Consider the following 14,333-nt stretch of genomic DNA (forward strand, 5'->3'; position numbering starts at 1 on the left):
GGAGACGGTGCATTGACACGTGACAGCACTCTCTCCCCAGCGTGTAAGGTAAGGGAGCTTCAGAGTGGACCGAGGTCTGACTCCTTTCTTCTGCCACCTGCCGGCTCTCCTTCCCTCCTTACCTGGTCTCCTGGAGGGTCTGCTTTCTAAAACCCGCCCCTGCCCTCATCCCTCGGCCTGTCCATTGGTTCCCACCCCCAGGACCAAGTCCTCCAAACTCATTAGCAGCTAAGGGATCAGCTTGGCTCTGCCTGCAGCTCCCCTCCCATCTCCTTGCAGCGTGGCCCCTTCTTTGGAGGTATCCTCACCCACCCTGCCCGCCTGAGCTCCTACTCAGGCTTCGGGACCGGCTCCGGCAGCCCCCTCTCTACGAAACCTTGGAGAGTCAGCATAGGGCCTTTTGTCAGCCTCAAGCACCCTGGAAGGCCCCCCTAAACACGCTTCTCCTCCCCCCTCAGAGCCTCAGTGGAGGGGTCACCCCCACCTGGAAACGTTCCGTGATTCCTCCCCCTCCTTCAATTCCGCAGGGCCCAGGCCCTTGTGCTTACTGCCGTCTAGGCACGTTGGAATCTCTTGAGTGTTTGCTGGCTAATTCCTTGGTTTCCCCCAATAGGAGTCTTGTTTTACTCCTCTCTGTGCCCACAGCACCCAGTGCCACGCTTGGCACATGCGAGGTGCTCAGCGACTCTTGTTCAAAACGCCGAATGGAAGGAACTGAGGCACTTACCGTGTCCTGTCACCTTATGACTTTCCCTCCCTAGACCGTGAGCTCCGGAGGGGAGATGCTTCTGCCTTCACCCCTGGACATCCGGCCTCAGCCCAGGCCTGGCACGTAGCAGGTGCTCCATGATGTTTGTCCCAATGGAAGTGTGTCCATCCAGGTCCAAAGCGGGTGCTCAGAAACGTGTCAGAAGGAGGATGCGCTGGGAGAGAGGACAGATGTGCTGGGGAGTCCGCCCTGTCCCCTCCACACTGGGGGCAAGGCCCCGAGCTCCGGCCCTGCGATGGTCTGAATGTTTGTGGCCCCCAACCCACATGAGGGCATCACCCTTGTGAATGGGACTGGTGCCCAGGGACTCCCCGCCCCTCCCACCTGCGAGGGCAGGAAGAACAGCCACCAGTGAAGCAGAAAGTGGGCTCCAACCTGACACCAAGCCTGCCGCTGCCGTGATCTTGGATTCCCGCCTCCAGAACTGTGAGAAAGCGTGTTGTTGTTTATAAGCCACTCAGTCGGTGGTATTTTGTCCTAGCAGCTCACCTGGGCTAGGACAAGCCTAGAAAGGAGGGCAGAAGCTCCCTAAAGAAAGTTGAACAGATAGAATACCAGTTCCTAAACCAACAACAGGCATGTGCAAAAGCATAGCGACCACCCTGAGCGGGTGCTGCTGGGAGCTGGCTGTGCGCTGACCTGCTCAGGTGATGTGCCCATTTTATGGATGAGGAGACCAGAGCTCAGGGATGAAGAGCAGCTGCTCCCAGAGCAGCCCAGGCCACCTGCCCACCAGGGTGGAGCAGCAGCGCCCGGGTTCCCCTGGGCCTGTGGCAGCGCAGAGGGTGCTGGCCTGTCTCGGGAGCACCTCCCCGTGCCTCTTCCGCAGCCCAGAGGCCTGGGTTCTGCTCCTCAGCCTCCTAAAGTGGGGCCCCTTCAGCTTCCATTCAGAAAACTTGGTTTTCAGATGACCCTCAGGAACGGGAAGGGGAGCAGCTGCTGTGGGCATCTGGGGAAAAGATGCTGTGAGGCTGGCCCTCGGAGACAGTCCCCTGGCAGGCCACCCCCCTCCTTTGTCCCTGGCTAAGGAGACCGCTCTCCTCAGGACGGAGACCTGGCCAGTGGGTGGGAGACAGAACCTTTCACTAGGGAAGATGGAGAGGGAGGGAGAGGGGAGGTGGAGATAACAAAGGCGGAGGGCGAGGCAGGGAGAAGAAGGGGGGCGGGGGGAGGAAAAGGACCGGTGTCCCCTGACCATATAGCTTGGGTTCCTTTCCAAGCTCCAAGTTCCTTTGAATGTGTTTACTTTCCAAAACTGAAGATCATATCCCTCTTCTGGGGGACTAGATGGGGAAAGAGCCAACATTTTTAGATGAATATAAACACACATGGCACACACACACACACACACACACACACACACACACACTTACACATGTCAGTCTTGGGTTCAAATCCACTTCATTTACTCACTGGACATCTCTGGGCCTCAGTCTGACCATCTGTAAACTGGGGTAATAAGAAAGGTCACATTTACTGAGCCCCTGCCTTCAGCCAGGCACTGTCCTAGGAGCCACGCGAGTGTTGCTTCACTAATGCTCACCATCCCCCCACACCCCAGTTGTCGCCCCTAGAATCGGAAGACCTGCTGCTGAGAGGCGGCAGAGACCCAGGAGCGGGCCCGGAATCTGCCTTGTGCCAGGAGAGCCAGGCTGCCAGCAGCTCCGGGGCCAGCTGTGTGTCTGGGGAGGATGCCCCTTTAGGCACAGGCTTCATCCTCGGCCTCCTGCTTCTCCACTCTGACCCCACCCTTTGCCCCTGGCCCAGAGCTTCTAGAGCAGCCCTGGGTTGTGAAGTGGCATCATTTCATCCACATTGTTCTGATGAGGATCCTGAAGCACAAAGCCTGGATCCCAGAGGGTTTAAAATGGCCAGAGAGAGCCTAGATGTAACCCCCAGAGCCTGGCACACAGCAGCCTTCAGTAAATGGCAGCACCTTCACCACTGTCATCCCGGCCCTCCGTCTCCCCAGCTGGGGTTGCACCAGCTGGCCCAGGTCTCAGCAGGGGCGGGGGCTGGCTCAGTGCATCCTTCCCACCCAGGCGGTTACAGCCCAGCCCAGCACTGGGGGAGGGAGGAGGCCGGCGGGACCAAAGAGCCCCTTGCCTGTGTGGTGCCACCATCGCTGTGCCCCCTCAATGTCCAGCCGAATTTCCCAGGTGCTGGGTCCGGTCCAGCTCTGGGCAGCTGGCCGGGGAGGATTTACAGCCTTGAGCTACACTGATTACTGCTGTCTCTGGTGAATGCAGCCGCCGTATTTCCAAAGTGTCACGCATCACTTTCATGCCTGGCACCTCCTTCCACTTCACAGGGAGGGAAACGGAGTCCCGCAGAGTCAGGGATGCGCTTGAGCTCAGTGAGCGAAGAGTTGGCAGGGTTCGACCTTCTGGACCAATGAAGAGAAAAACTTTAAGGTGAGAAGAGCAAAGTCCCTTTCCCTTCTCCAAGTGGGGAGAAGGTGAGAGAACGCCCAGGGCCAGAGGGAGGAGGGGGAGAGGGGCTGCAGAGCGCAGAACCAGGGAGGCACCAGGAGGGGCCTGAGCCGCCTCCTCTCTTCCTTTCGACAGGAAGACTGCATGGCTGAGCTGGCTGCATGCTCCCAGAGGCTGGCACACAGCTGCTGCGGCTGGTTTCCCGGGGCTGCTGTGACGAAGTACCTCAAGCGAGGTGACAAACGGGGACATGTATTAGTATTGTCTCAGCTCTGGGAGCCAGAAGCCGGAAATCAAAGTGTCAGCAGGCTGGCTCCTGCGAGGCTGAGGCGTGAGTGGTCTGGCCTCAGGGGGTCCTGGGCTCGTGGCTACCTTCTAACTCCTCGCTAACTGACCTCTGTCTTCACATGTCTGCCCTCTGCATGTTCCCCTGTGTCCAACTCCCCCTTCTGGATTAGGGTGCCAGTCATTTGGGATTAGGGCCCACCCTAATGACCTCATTTTAACTCAATTACCTCTATAGAGACCCTGTTTCCAAACAAGGCCACATTCTAAGTGACTGGGAGTTTGGATGTCAAGATATCTTCTTGGGCCCGGCTCAGTGGTTGAGCGTTGACCTATGAACCAGGAGGTCATGGTTTGATTCTCATTCAGGGCACATGCCCAAGTTGCTGGCTCGATCCCTAGTAGGGGGAGTGCAGGAGGCAGCCAATCAATGATTCTCTCTCATCACTGATGTTTCTATCTCTTTCTCCCTTCCTCTCTGAAATCAATTTTTAAAATATTTTGTAAGAAAAGTAAAAGGTGCAACTCAGCCCCTGACGCACCCAGACCACATCTCCCAGGCTCCCTTGACGCTTAGTGAGCCATGGAACGTGCAGGAAATTGATAGAGGCTCCCAAGCTTGGCGCAGGAAGCCTCCCACACAGTCCTCCGCACCTTCTCCCCCCCATCTTCCAACTGGACACGGAAGGCCCCCCAAGGCCCCCGTGGACACCTCCACGGCCCCCGGGGACTGTGGAACCACAGGACAGAGGAGCCTGGGTCCTGAGTGACCGCTCAGAGCAGGTTCCTGTAACCTGTGTTGGGCTTCGTTGTGCTGAGCTGCCGAGATCTGGGAGCTGTTTGTCTCTGCAGTTAGCTCCCCTCACAAACACAGCTGGCAGGCGCCCCTGTGTCTGTCGGGGGACGGGGCTAGTCCGTCCAAGGAGAGGCTTCTGATGGTCCCCTCTTTGTAGCTGCCATGAGGTGAATGGGGCTGCTTCTCTGGGCCCGTCTCCTCCCCTGGTCCCCTCCCCTGGTCCCCTTTCCTCTGACAGTGTAGGAAGGGGCTCGGGGTCTGTGGGACATGGCTCCTGGGCCTGGAGAGCAGACCCTTCCTTCTTACCCACATGGCTCCCCCTATGGTCCCCCCTGGCTGCCCCACCTGGCAGCCTTCTCCTCCGGAGAAGAGGGGCCGGGGAGGGAGTGGTTACGGCAGAGCCCACATCGTCCCTTCGCAGCGTTACAGGCTGCAGGAAGAGGAACCACGCCAACCCTCACACGCCTGGACGTCTGATGAGAAGGACACGTCACGCTGGCTTCTCACGGCGCACTTTCACAAATCCGCTGTGACCAAAATGAGATTTGAAACCAATGCCAGCCCCAGTCTAAAATGAGAGGGGTCATCAGACCAGCAGCTAACCGCCCACGGCAGGCGGCCTCGTCCTGGGAAGCTGTCCCAGCTGCTCCCCGCTCACAGCGTCAGCATCTCAGCCCAGCCCGTCACAGGCTTCCCGGCCTGGGAGGAAACGGTCGGCAGAGAAGCCGACAGGCCGGGTCCGGGGTGTGGGCCACCGCCAGGCACTGCAGAGCCTCCTCAGGGTCCCCCAGGGCAAGGAGCAACCAGCAGCCAGGGCAGGCAGGACCAGCAGCAGCCTGAGCCTCCTCCGGGAGCTTGACACTCGGACATCTCAGACGGAACCAGGTCACCCCCTCAGCTCTGCATAAGGGGAATGTGAGAGCCCACCCGCTCCCTTCTCCTGAATCGTAGGAAACCAATGCCAAACAGACAGTGAGAAAGTGCTAGGCCTCCCCTGCCCATTAACCTGCACCATCGCCTGGGTGGTCTGAGTGTGGGCTCGGCGGCCATCCCGGCCCCCAGGCCTCACAGGTCCCACCAGGAGCCGGGCTGAAGCGGCCGCAGCCATCAGCACGGACCCTGCAGATGTCTCCTCCACCTCCACAGGCTCACGGCCCAGAAGTTTCCACGCCATCTCTGGCCGTTCATTCCTCCGTCCTGTCTGACGTGTGGGCCTTAGGGGACGCGGGAGTCCCCTCGGTGGCTGTGTTCTGACCGCTCGACCTGCCTGGCGGGTGACATATCCCCAAGGACCTGATCCATCGCATGCTTCCCCCTCCCAAGGCCAGGTCACGACCAGGTCCTCCCCTCCCGAAGGCCCTGCTTCCTAACGCACTCAGCCACGCTCCGGTTTCTGGCTCATTTGCCAAACGGGATGGCAAACAAGCTGATGACGCTGCCCAGCACCTAATGGCTCAGAAGTCCAGTCCCCAGCTGCCCCGCGCTCTCAGGGGAGCTCCGCGGGTGTGTGCGCACAGGATTAATTCCAAGTGAGGCCATTTTCCGTAGGAAAGTGGACAAACACCTCTCCCCGAGGAACGCGGATGATCTGGGGGCTGTGGGGGGCCGGGAGGCCCAGGCGTCCGGGAATGAGAGGCCGTGGGGCTTTGGTGACACCGGCAGGCTGGCTCTCAGTGGAGGTCAGCTCCAGGGTTCAGACCTTGAAATTCACGGCAGTCAACTGAGGACAAGGAGGGGTCCTTGTCATCAAGCCAGGCTGCCGGGTCCAGGACACGATGGTTGAACGCCTGAATGTCAGTCTCCTTTCTCTGTGCATCGGGGAGTTGGAGCTCACTGACTTCCTTCTGGGGGTGGCCCTCACAGGCCAGGTTGTGAAGATCATGCTGGCGCAAACGCAGACCTAGGCTGACCAGCGGGCCAGGTTCAAGGCGACGGCAGCCATTGGGGACGACGGCGTTCATGTCAGTGTGGGTGTCACGTGGCCCGAGGAGGTAGCACTGCCACCTGGCGGACTTCACCCTGGCCATGCTCTCCACCTCCTGGTGCAGCGGCACCCCGGGAGGACCGGCTCCGCACGCGGCCACTGCGCTGCCCGGCGTTGTCTCAGCCCCCGGCCCAGGAGGCCGCTGCGGACCACAGGCCGGGGCCCGCTCTGCCGGCTTTGCCGAGGCCACTTCAGCGTCATGTCCAAGGGCCACAACTCTGGAAAGAGACGTTGCCCGAGTCTCCCACCAGGAATTCACTGCCCTCCACCGGAGTATCCAGCGGTGGCCACTTTATGGTGCTTTTGCACAAGAAAACTTGGTGAGTCCAGCCGGTGTGGCTCAATGATTGAGCGTCGGCCTATGAACCTGGAGGTCAGGGTTTGATGCCCGGTCAGGGCTCTTGCCCAGGTTTTGGGCTCGATCCCAGTGTAGGGTGTGCAGGAGGCAGCTGATCAATGATTCCCTCATCATTGATGTTTCTCTCTCTCTCCCTCTCCCTTCCTCTTTGAAATCAATAAAAATTATGTTTTTTTAAAAAAGAAAAGGAAACTCAGTGAATTCAACCTGAAAGGAAACCAACCAACAAAACCTCCGGACAGGTGCTGAGGAGCCAGCGCTGGTACGGCTCCCTGCTCCCACCTGCGCAGGGGGAGGCCTGGCCAGGGCTGGGGAAGGCCTGGGCGCTCTCCCTGGCTCTTCCTCTGTGTTCCTTCGTCCCCTAAAGCAGACTGGCTCAGCTCTCCGGTCTCGGCTTCCTCGTCTGTCTATTAACCTCTGCTTTGGCCTGCTCACAGGCTTGTGGTGAAGGTCAAACCGGATAATGTTGTGCACACGCTTTGGAAACTACAAAGCGCCACTTAGTTATAAGGAACCACCCGGTCCCACCCACATCACTCTTGACTCCCGACGCGGCAGGCTTCCCTCCCATCTCTCCCCACCGTCCCCGCGGCCAACGCAGACGCGCTGTGGTTTACACTGGGCTGCCGTCCATGTCTGGCCTTGCTCTGGCTGTGCCCTCCCCCTAGCATGCTCTTCTTCCCTTTTTCCTTTGGCCAAATCCATTCCCCCCCCCACCCCCCCCCCCCCCCCCGACCTCCCGCTCAGCCTAAATTCGACTTCCTCCAAGGGTCTTGCGCCATCCTCCCTCAGAAAAGCCAGCTCCCTCCTCTGAGCCCCTGCGCCCAGGGCATCTTAACGCAGTGACCGCCCTGCCCCCACTGTGTGCGGTGGGTGCCCTCCAAGGGCACGTGCGGAGAGCAGGGCTCCTCTGGCATCCCACCCCCTCATCTCGAGGCGTCGCAGCGAGCTGGAAAGGACCTCAAGAGGTAATCAATGTGACTGGGGCCCGGAGGCAGAAGGTGCGCGTGGCCGAGCTCCAGGGAACCGGTCCATAATCATCTCTTGACAGAGAAGCCCAACTTCAAAGCCTAGCAATTTTAGATTATATTTGCATTGGAGGCTTTTAAAATAACGAAACTTTAGATTTATGTTTATGTGAACAGATGTGGAAGGGAAATCAATTTCTCACAGGATTGGCTTATTTGTTTTTATCGCAGCGCTAAATATTAGGCACCGAGTGACAAATTAATACATAAATCGGCGTGGGGATGCAGCACGCACGGCCCGCGACGGGAGGGAGTGGGGAGCCGCGGGTCCCTCCGCGCGGCAGGTGGCAGGTGGCAGGTGTCCGCACGCCTGTCAGCCTGTCAGCCGCGCTGCAGCTCCCCGCAGAGGTGCTGGCGGTGAAGGCAGTGCTCATGGACAGCTCTGAGGGGGCCCAGCCTGCTCCATGCGAGAGGAAACCCACTCCACAGGTTTTGGGGACACGGAGCACGGGAGGCTGGCTCCCAGCTTTTCTGGGACTGCAGGACGGACGTCAGGAGAAAGGGCCGGTGGCACCCTGGCCCCTTCCCACCGTGCCCTCTTCTGGGATGGGAGGAAGAGCGTGGAGAAACATGCCAGGCTGGCGCCGGCCATGGTGCCCTCGGCCCGGGGTGCTGCCCATTCCCAGTGGCCACCGGCCACCCCTGGCGCGGCTCCGGAGGAGTCCTGAGCACAAGCAAAGTGTGAGCGGGACCTTCCTCCTGCGGGATCCGCCCCTGGGAGGGCAGGTGGGCATGAGAGGCAAGGGCAGGGCTCATCTGCTCACCCCCTGGGCCACCTGTCCCACTGCCCAGGGTCCCACGGCCAGGGCCACGGGACCTGCTAGGGGACACCGCACTGACTGCCGGCCACTGAGGACTGGCTGGGGCTTCCGGAGAAAGCAGACCAGGCAGAAAGAGCAAGTCTGCTCCCCAGAAAAATTCCGTAAACATGGAAAAAAACTAAAAGTGACTACTTTCCTCAGGAGAGGAGATGACACATAAAAGACAAAGCTTCAGACGTGGCCTCGCTAATGCTGGGCAGTTGGTTCTCTGCTCTGGGGAGGGAGGGAGGCAGAGGGAGGGAAAAAGAGAGAGACAGAGAGGGAGAGAGAGAGGCGGGGGTGGGGGGCGGGGGGAGGGAGGGAGGGAGAGAGAGAGAGAGTTTTCTATTTGCCTGGCAGCCTCTAAGGTTCTTGTTGAGATGGGCACCGGTGTCCTCTGGGGGACAGCAGAAGAGCAATAAAGGGGAAGGGTTTGCATTATCAGGAAGGGATACGGGAAACCACACACGACAGATGGGGGTCCTTTCGCCCTCAGTCACAGGGTGAAATCCCCAATCACATGTCTGAGAGGCTCCAGAGACAGAAATACCCCTGAACCTGTCAGGGGGAGACTGGGAAAGACCCCCACCGCATGCATAACCCATGTGGAGGGAGCTGCGAGGGAGCCAGGAGAGCAGAGGCTCCGGCACGGAGTACCTGCTCCCAGAGGCAGAGAGGGGGGCTTCGAATCAGCCAGCTCTGAGGAGGGAGAGGCAGGGGGGCTGTCGCCAGCCCTGTGTGAAGGGAGAGGACTTTCGCTCCTCCCCGGGGACACCTGTGCATCTCAAACATCTGTAAAGCAACAACTGTCACCCTGCCACCGTCCCCCCACGGAGGTGACTTCGCAGGCTCTGGAGGGTGGAAGCCACTGCAGCCCCGCCTCCCCGGCTCCGGGAGATGGGGTAGGTGAGCGCAAGCTGCTAACCCACAGCTTCTAAGGCAGGGGTGTCAGACGAAGAGCATTGTCATTTGTTGAGCGTTACTCCCAAGTACTTATGTTCACCTCAGAGTATGGCAATCAAGGGTGGAGTGTTCAAAGATTATGCTGCCGTTTTGCAGTCAGAGCCAGATGCTGGAAGAGGGAAGCAAGGGAATTGACAAATTTTCTTCCATGTGCTCAAGGTACAAAGACATTTTCTAAGGCAAAATACAGTTCTGTCCTTCAGAACTTCTTACGGCTCTGAGAAAAAGAGCAATTAAGGATGGATGCTTTCAGAGCTCAGCTGTCTTTGTGTTTGGGGGTGTTTTCCCAATCTGTCCTGTTATTCCGCTCAGCAGGGGATCACCTCCCTCGGTCCCCCACCACTTCAGGGGCCCCAGAAACTCCTCATTTCAGGGACATGCAGAGGTGAGAAGTACAGTGGGGCCTTGACTTACGAGTTTAATTCATTCCATGATGGAGCTCGTAACTCAAATTACTTGTATGTCAAATCAATTGTGAACGAGTGAGACACATGATGCTGGGCTGATGTTGTGGCGTTCACTGTGACATTCGCTGCACCAACTAGCGGTGGGGTATCTGAAGCTGGCTCGTAACCCGAATTTTAGCTCGCAACTCAAAGCAAAAAATCTGCCGAGAGACGGCTCGTATCTCAAAAAACTCGTTAGTCGCGACACTCGTAAGTCAAGGCCCCACTGTACCTGGCTGAGCCCGTGGAGATCCAAGGAGGAGACCATAGAGAGGGAGCAAGGGAAAGCGTGTTCATAATTTGTTTCCAGATCAGAGGAGGCGGAGAAAGAGGGTGAGAGGAGACCAGGGAACGTGCGGAGGGAGAAAGGCATGGCCACGGACGTGCTGCCCACGTCCCCCTCGGTCCAGCTCTCCTCCCTGGCTGCTAGGCTTGTCCACTGCCGTGGGCCGGCAGCCCCACGTGGGACCTCCTTCAGGGCCATGCTCGCTCCCCCGCTGGGGAGGGCGGTGGCTGAGGCCTTTGCTGTAACTGCATCGCACTCAGCTTCTCCCTCTGCCCAGTCCTGCCTCCTTCCCACCCCCACGGGTGGTATCCCGAGAGCTCTGCACACACATCTCCAGCCAAGCAGGTCAGTGTCCAGAGAACCTGACCTAAGACAGGGAGCAGGGCAACATTTGCAGTGTTTTGAAGGGATAGACAATTTATATCAACTATAGAAAAGGCTCACACGCCAATGTCTGTCCAGCCCTGAGTAGCGGTGGGCGGAATCATTATGCATCAATACCAGGCATGTTTCTGGCTTTATGCTCTACAGCCATACCTCGTTTTATTGCACTTAGCTTTATTGTGCTGTGAAGATATTGCGTGTTTGACAAACTGAAGGTAAGAACGACCCTCCACCGCCCAAAAGATTACAGCTCACTGAGGGCTCAGATGATGGTTAGCATGTTTTAGCAATAAAGCATTTTCACACTAAGGTATGTGCATTTTTAGACATGTTGCCATTTACACTTAGACTACAGTATAAATATAACTTTTATATGCACAAGGAAACCAAAAAAATTTGTGTGATTCACTTTATTGCAGTATTCGCTTTATTGCAGTGGTCTGGAACCATACCCCCAACATCTCCAAGGTAGGACTCTATGTCCTAACTCTTCCCAGAGTATTGTCATGTGACATCTTTTTATATCTAAAGCAGGGTCAGGTTTAAACCCTACAAAAATCACTGAAGATTCCATTAGACACCTAAGAGTAAGTCGTCAAGTTACTTTAATTGTGAGCGGCTCTTTGGCTTTTTAAATGGAAAGGATCTCCATCGTTCCCTAATTGTTTTTATTTTTATTTTATTTAGGTTAGTGAATTGTTTTTTTCACTCTTGGCTCTCATTTGTCCTTTGCCGAATTGTGTTTTTTAAAATAACATCTCAGTTACTTTTTTTTTCTTTTGCACGTGGACAAGGAAGCCACCCAGCAGGGGTTCTGTGTCCCTGGACTAGACCTTGGGCTTCTAGAGCTAATTTCTCCAGCTGCTGCCAATCCACAACGTACCTGCTGGTCTTGAAGGGTCAAGAAAGCCAGGGGAGCCCTGGAAGAGCATGCAAAGTGAACCTACTCATTCCCTTAAAAGTTCCTGAATTTTAAATGCGCGTCTGTTTGCACACATGCAAATGCTGATACCTGCCTGGCAGTCTCTCTTTTATGCACGTTATCTTTTCCACCCAGATGATCACAGCTGTTCAAACCAGCGAGTCAGGGAAACATAGATGCACTATTTTCTGTGCACGATTGTGAATTTTAGAGGTTTATGCAATAGCCACCCTGCGAAGGTCACCAGAGCACGGACCGGAGTCACTCAGCCTGGGTGCAAATCCCAGCTGTCACTCACTGGCTGTGACACCTGGGACGAGTTACTTTCCTGTGCCTCCGTTTCCTCATTTGTGGAATGGAAATGACCGGACACGATAGGGTTAGTCTAAGGGTCACATAGGCTAATTCAGGTCAGTTGCATAGACCAATGCCTGGCATTTGGTAACACCGTATTATTAACCCACAGACTTCATCGTGAGCACAGGCGAACACACAGATGTTTGAGTCTTTCTTCAGGGAGCTGGCAGTTATGTTTAAGCACATGGCCAAGAAAATGGCTCTTTTCCCAAATGTAATGACAGAAGAAACATCTGACCAGACTTTCCAGGCTATAAACTGCTTTATCTTTCGACCCTTCCTGCTTGATTTCTGAATTACCAAATTTTATCTCCATGAAGTCTTTCAAATGACTTGCTTTACTTCCAAGTGAATTGTCTTCTCTCTAGTTCCAGCCTCGTTTCCTCTGGTTTGGTCCAAAGCAACAGCCTCCTCACTGGCCTCTCACTCCCACTCCTGCAGCTGCCCTGAGCCATCCACGATCCCTGCTCCTCCCCCACCCAACCTCCCAACCCCCGTGTTCTGGACCCTCCCAACATGGCCCACCTGACAGCCCTCCCCGCCCCCATCACTGTCTTACATTTACCACTCAAATCGGGGTACGTTCACTGTTCCATTCAATCACCACTTACTGGGGTGCCAAAGGCCAGACTCGGCTTTCAAGAAGCTTGGTATCGAGTGAGGAGACAGATATATGTTATTGATTCCTAGGATTGAAATGGTTACATTCGGTTGCAATCAAAACGCAGCAGGAGCAATAAACCCTACCTGGGGGAGTCCTCACAGAGGGCGGAGAAAGAATTGGGTGGCACAGAGGGGACTTTCTTTACAGCCTCATTGAGGTATAACTGAAGTACAGTAAACGGCACATTTCGACACTTGTGAAACCTTCACCACAACCAAGAGAACGAACACGTCTATCACCTCCAGTGTCCTCCTGCCCTTTTGCAATTCTTTTCCCATGCCACCCTCGGCCCCTCCCAGCCCAGGCAACTGCTGGTCTACTCTGCCACTGTAGGTTAGCTTGCTTTTAATAGAATGTTATGTATAAACTAGAGGACTGGTGCACAAATTCGTGCATGGGTGGGGTCCCTCGGCCTGGCCGGCGATCAGGGCCGATTGGGACCAGCTGGCAGGGGGAAGGGACCACAGGAGGTTGGCTGTGGGAGCACACTGACCAGCAGGGGGCAGCTCCTGCATTGAGCGTCTACCCCCTGGTGGTCAGTGCGTCAACAAAGCGATTGGCCGACGGTCGTTTGGTGGACCCGTCGTAATGGTTGCTTAGGCTTTTCTATAGATAGATGGAACCGTACACACGCCCTTTCTTTTTATCCTCTTTCCTCAGCATAGTTATTCTGAGGTGAGCGTGTTACAGTGTGTATCGGTACTTTGCTTTTGTTGCCGAGTCTACAGAATGGCTGTTCCATAGTTTATCCATTTATTCACGGTGGGCATTTGGGTTGCTTCCAATTGCTGGCTGTTACAAATAAAGTTTCTATGAACATGCATATGTAAGTCTTTGTATGGACATCTGCCTTTATTTCCCTTGGGTAAAAGTCTAGGAGTGAAATGCCTGGGTCATATGCTACCTGGATATTTCACTTGAAGAAACTGCCCACCTGCTTTCCAAAACAGCTGTGACGCCTTACATTGCCTCCAGCCGTGTGTGAGAGGTCAGTTGTTCTATATGGGAAAGTCTCCCTTGATAAGGGAGCAACGTGAGATGTTCATGGAACACCAAATAGTCCCACAGCAGAAGCCATGCAGGGAGCCTGCCGGAGGCCACGGGAGGAACCTTGACTTTGGCTACTCACAAGAGGCTTCGGATGGAAACTCACTGATGGCTCTGGAGAAGGGGACCGCACGGCCCGGCCTCCTCTGGGTGCTCCATGCAGTTTCCCATCATTATGCCATTCTCTTCCTCATGCTGTTCTCTTCTTACAGCATATCCATCTACTGTCTCGGTACCCACTTGATGCCATCTACTGAAATGTTACCATTCTTCTTTTTTAAAAATATATATTTTTATTGATTTCAGAGAAGAAGGGAGAGGGTCAGGGAGATAGAAACATCAGTGATGAGAGAGAATCATTGATCGGCTGCCTCCTGCACGCCCCCTACTGGTGATGGAGCCCGCAACCCAGGCATGTGCCCTGACCAGGAATCGAACCGTGACCTTCTGCTTCATAAGTCGACGCTCAATCACCAAGCCATGCCAGCTGAGCGAAATGTTACCATTCTTCAAGTTCATCCCTCGTCCCTGACTTTATTTAACCACTCTTGTCCACCCATGGCCCCCAGTCCCACCCACAGCACAGGTCTTGACAGCAGAGAGGGGCTCGCTCACGCCACATCACCACAAGACCAATCCCTTTTGGAAGATGTATCTTTAGACACCTCTCTGCTGGTCTTATTTTTATGCAGAGTTCCAACTAAAATAACATTTCAAGTCTCATTGTTCATTTTGCAGAGACCAAAATGAGAATATGTGGATTGATTCCAAGGAGGAAAAATATGACTGTCTCTCCCTGCTTCATTGGCTTA

This window comes from Myotis myotis, unplaced genomic scaffold (genome assembly GCF_014108235.1).
Source record: "Myotis myotis isolate mMyoMyo1 unplaced genomic scaffold, mMyoMyo1.p scaffold_m19_p_7, whole genome shotgun sequence".
NCBI lineage: Eukaryota > Metazoa > Chordata > Mammalia > Chiroptera > Vespertilionidae > Myotis > Myotis myotis.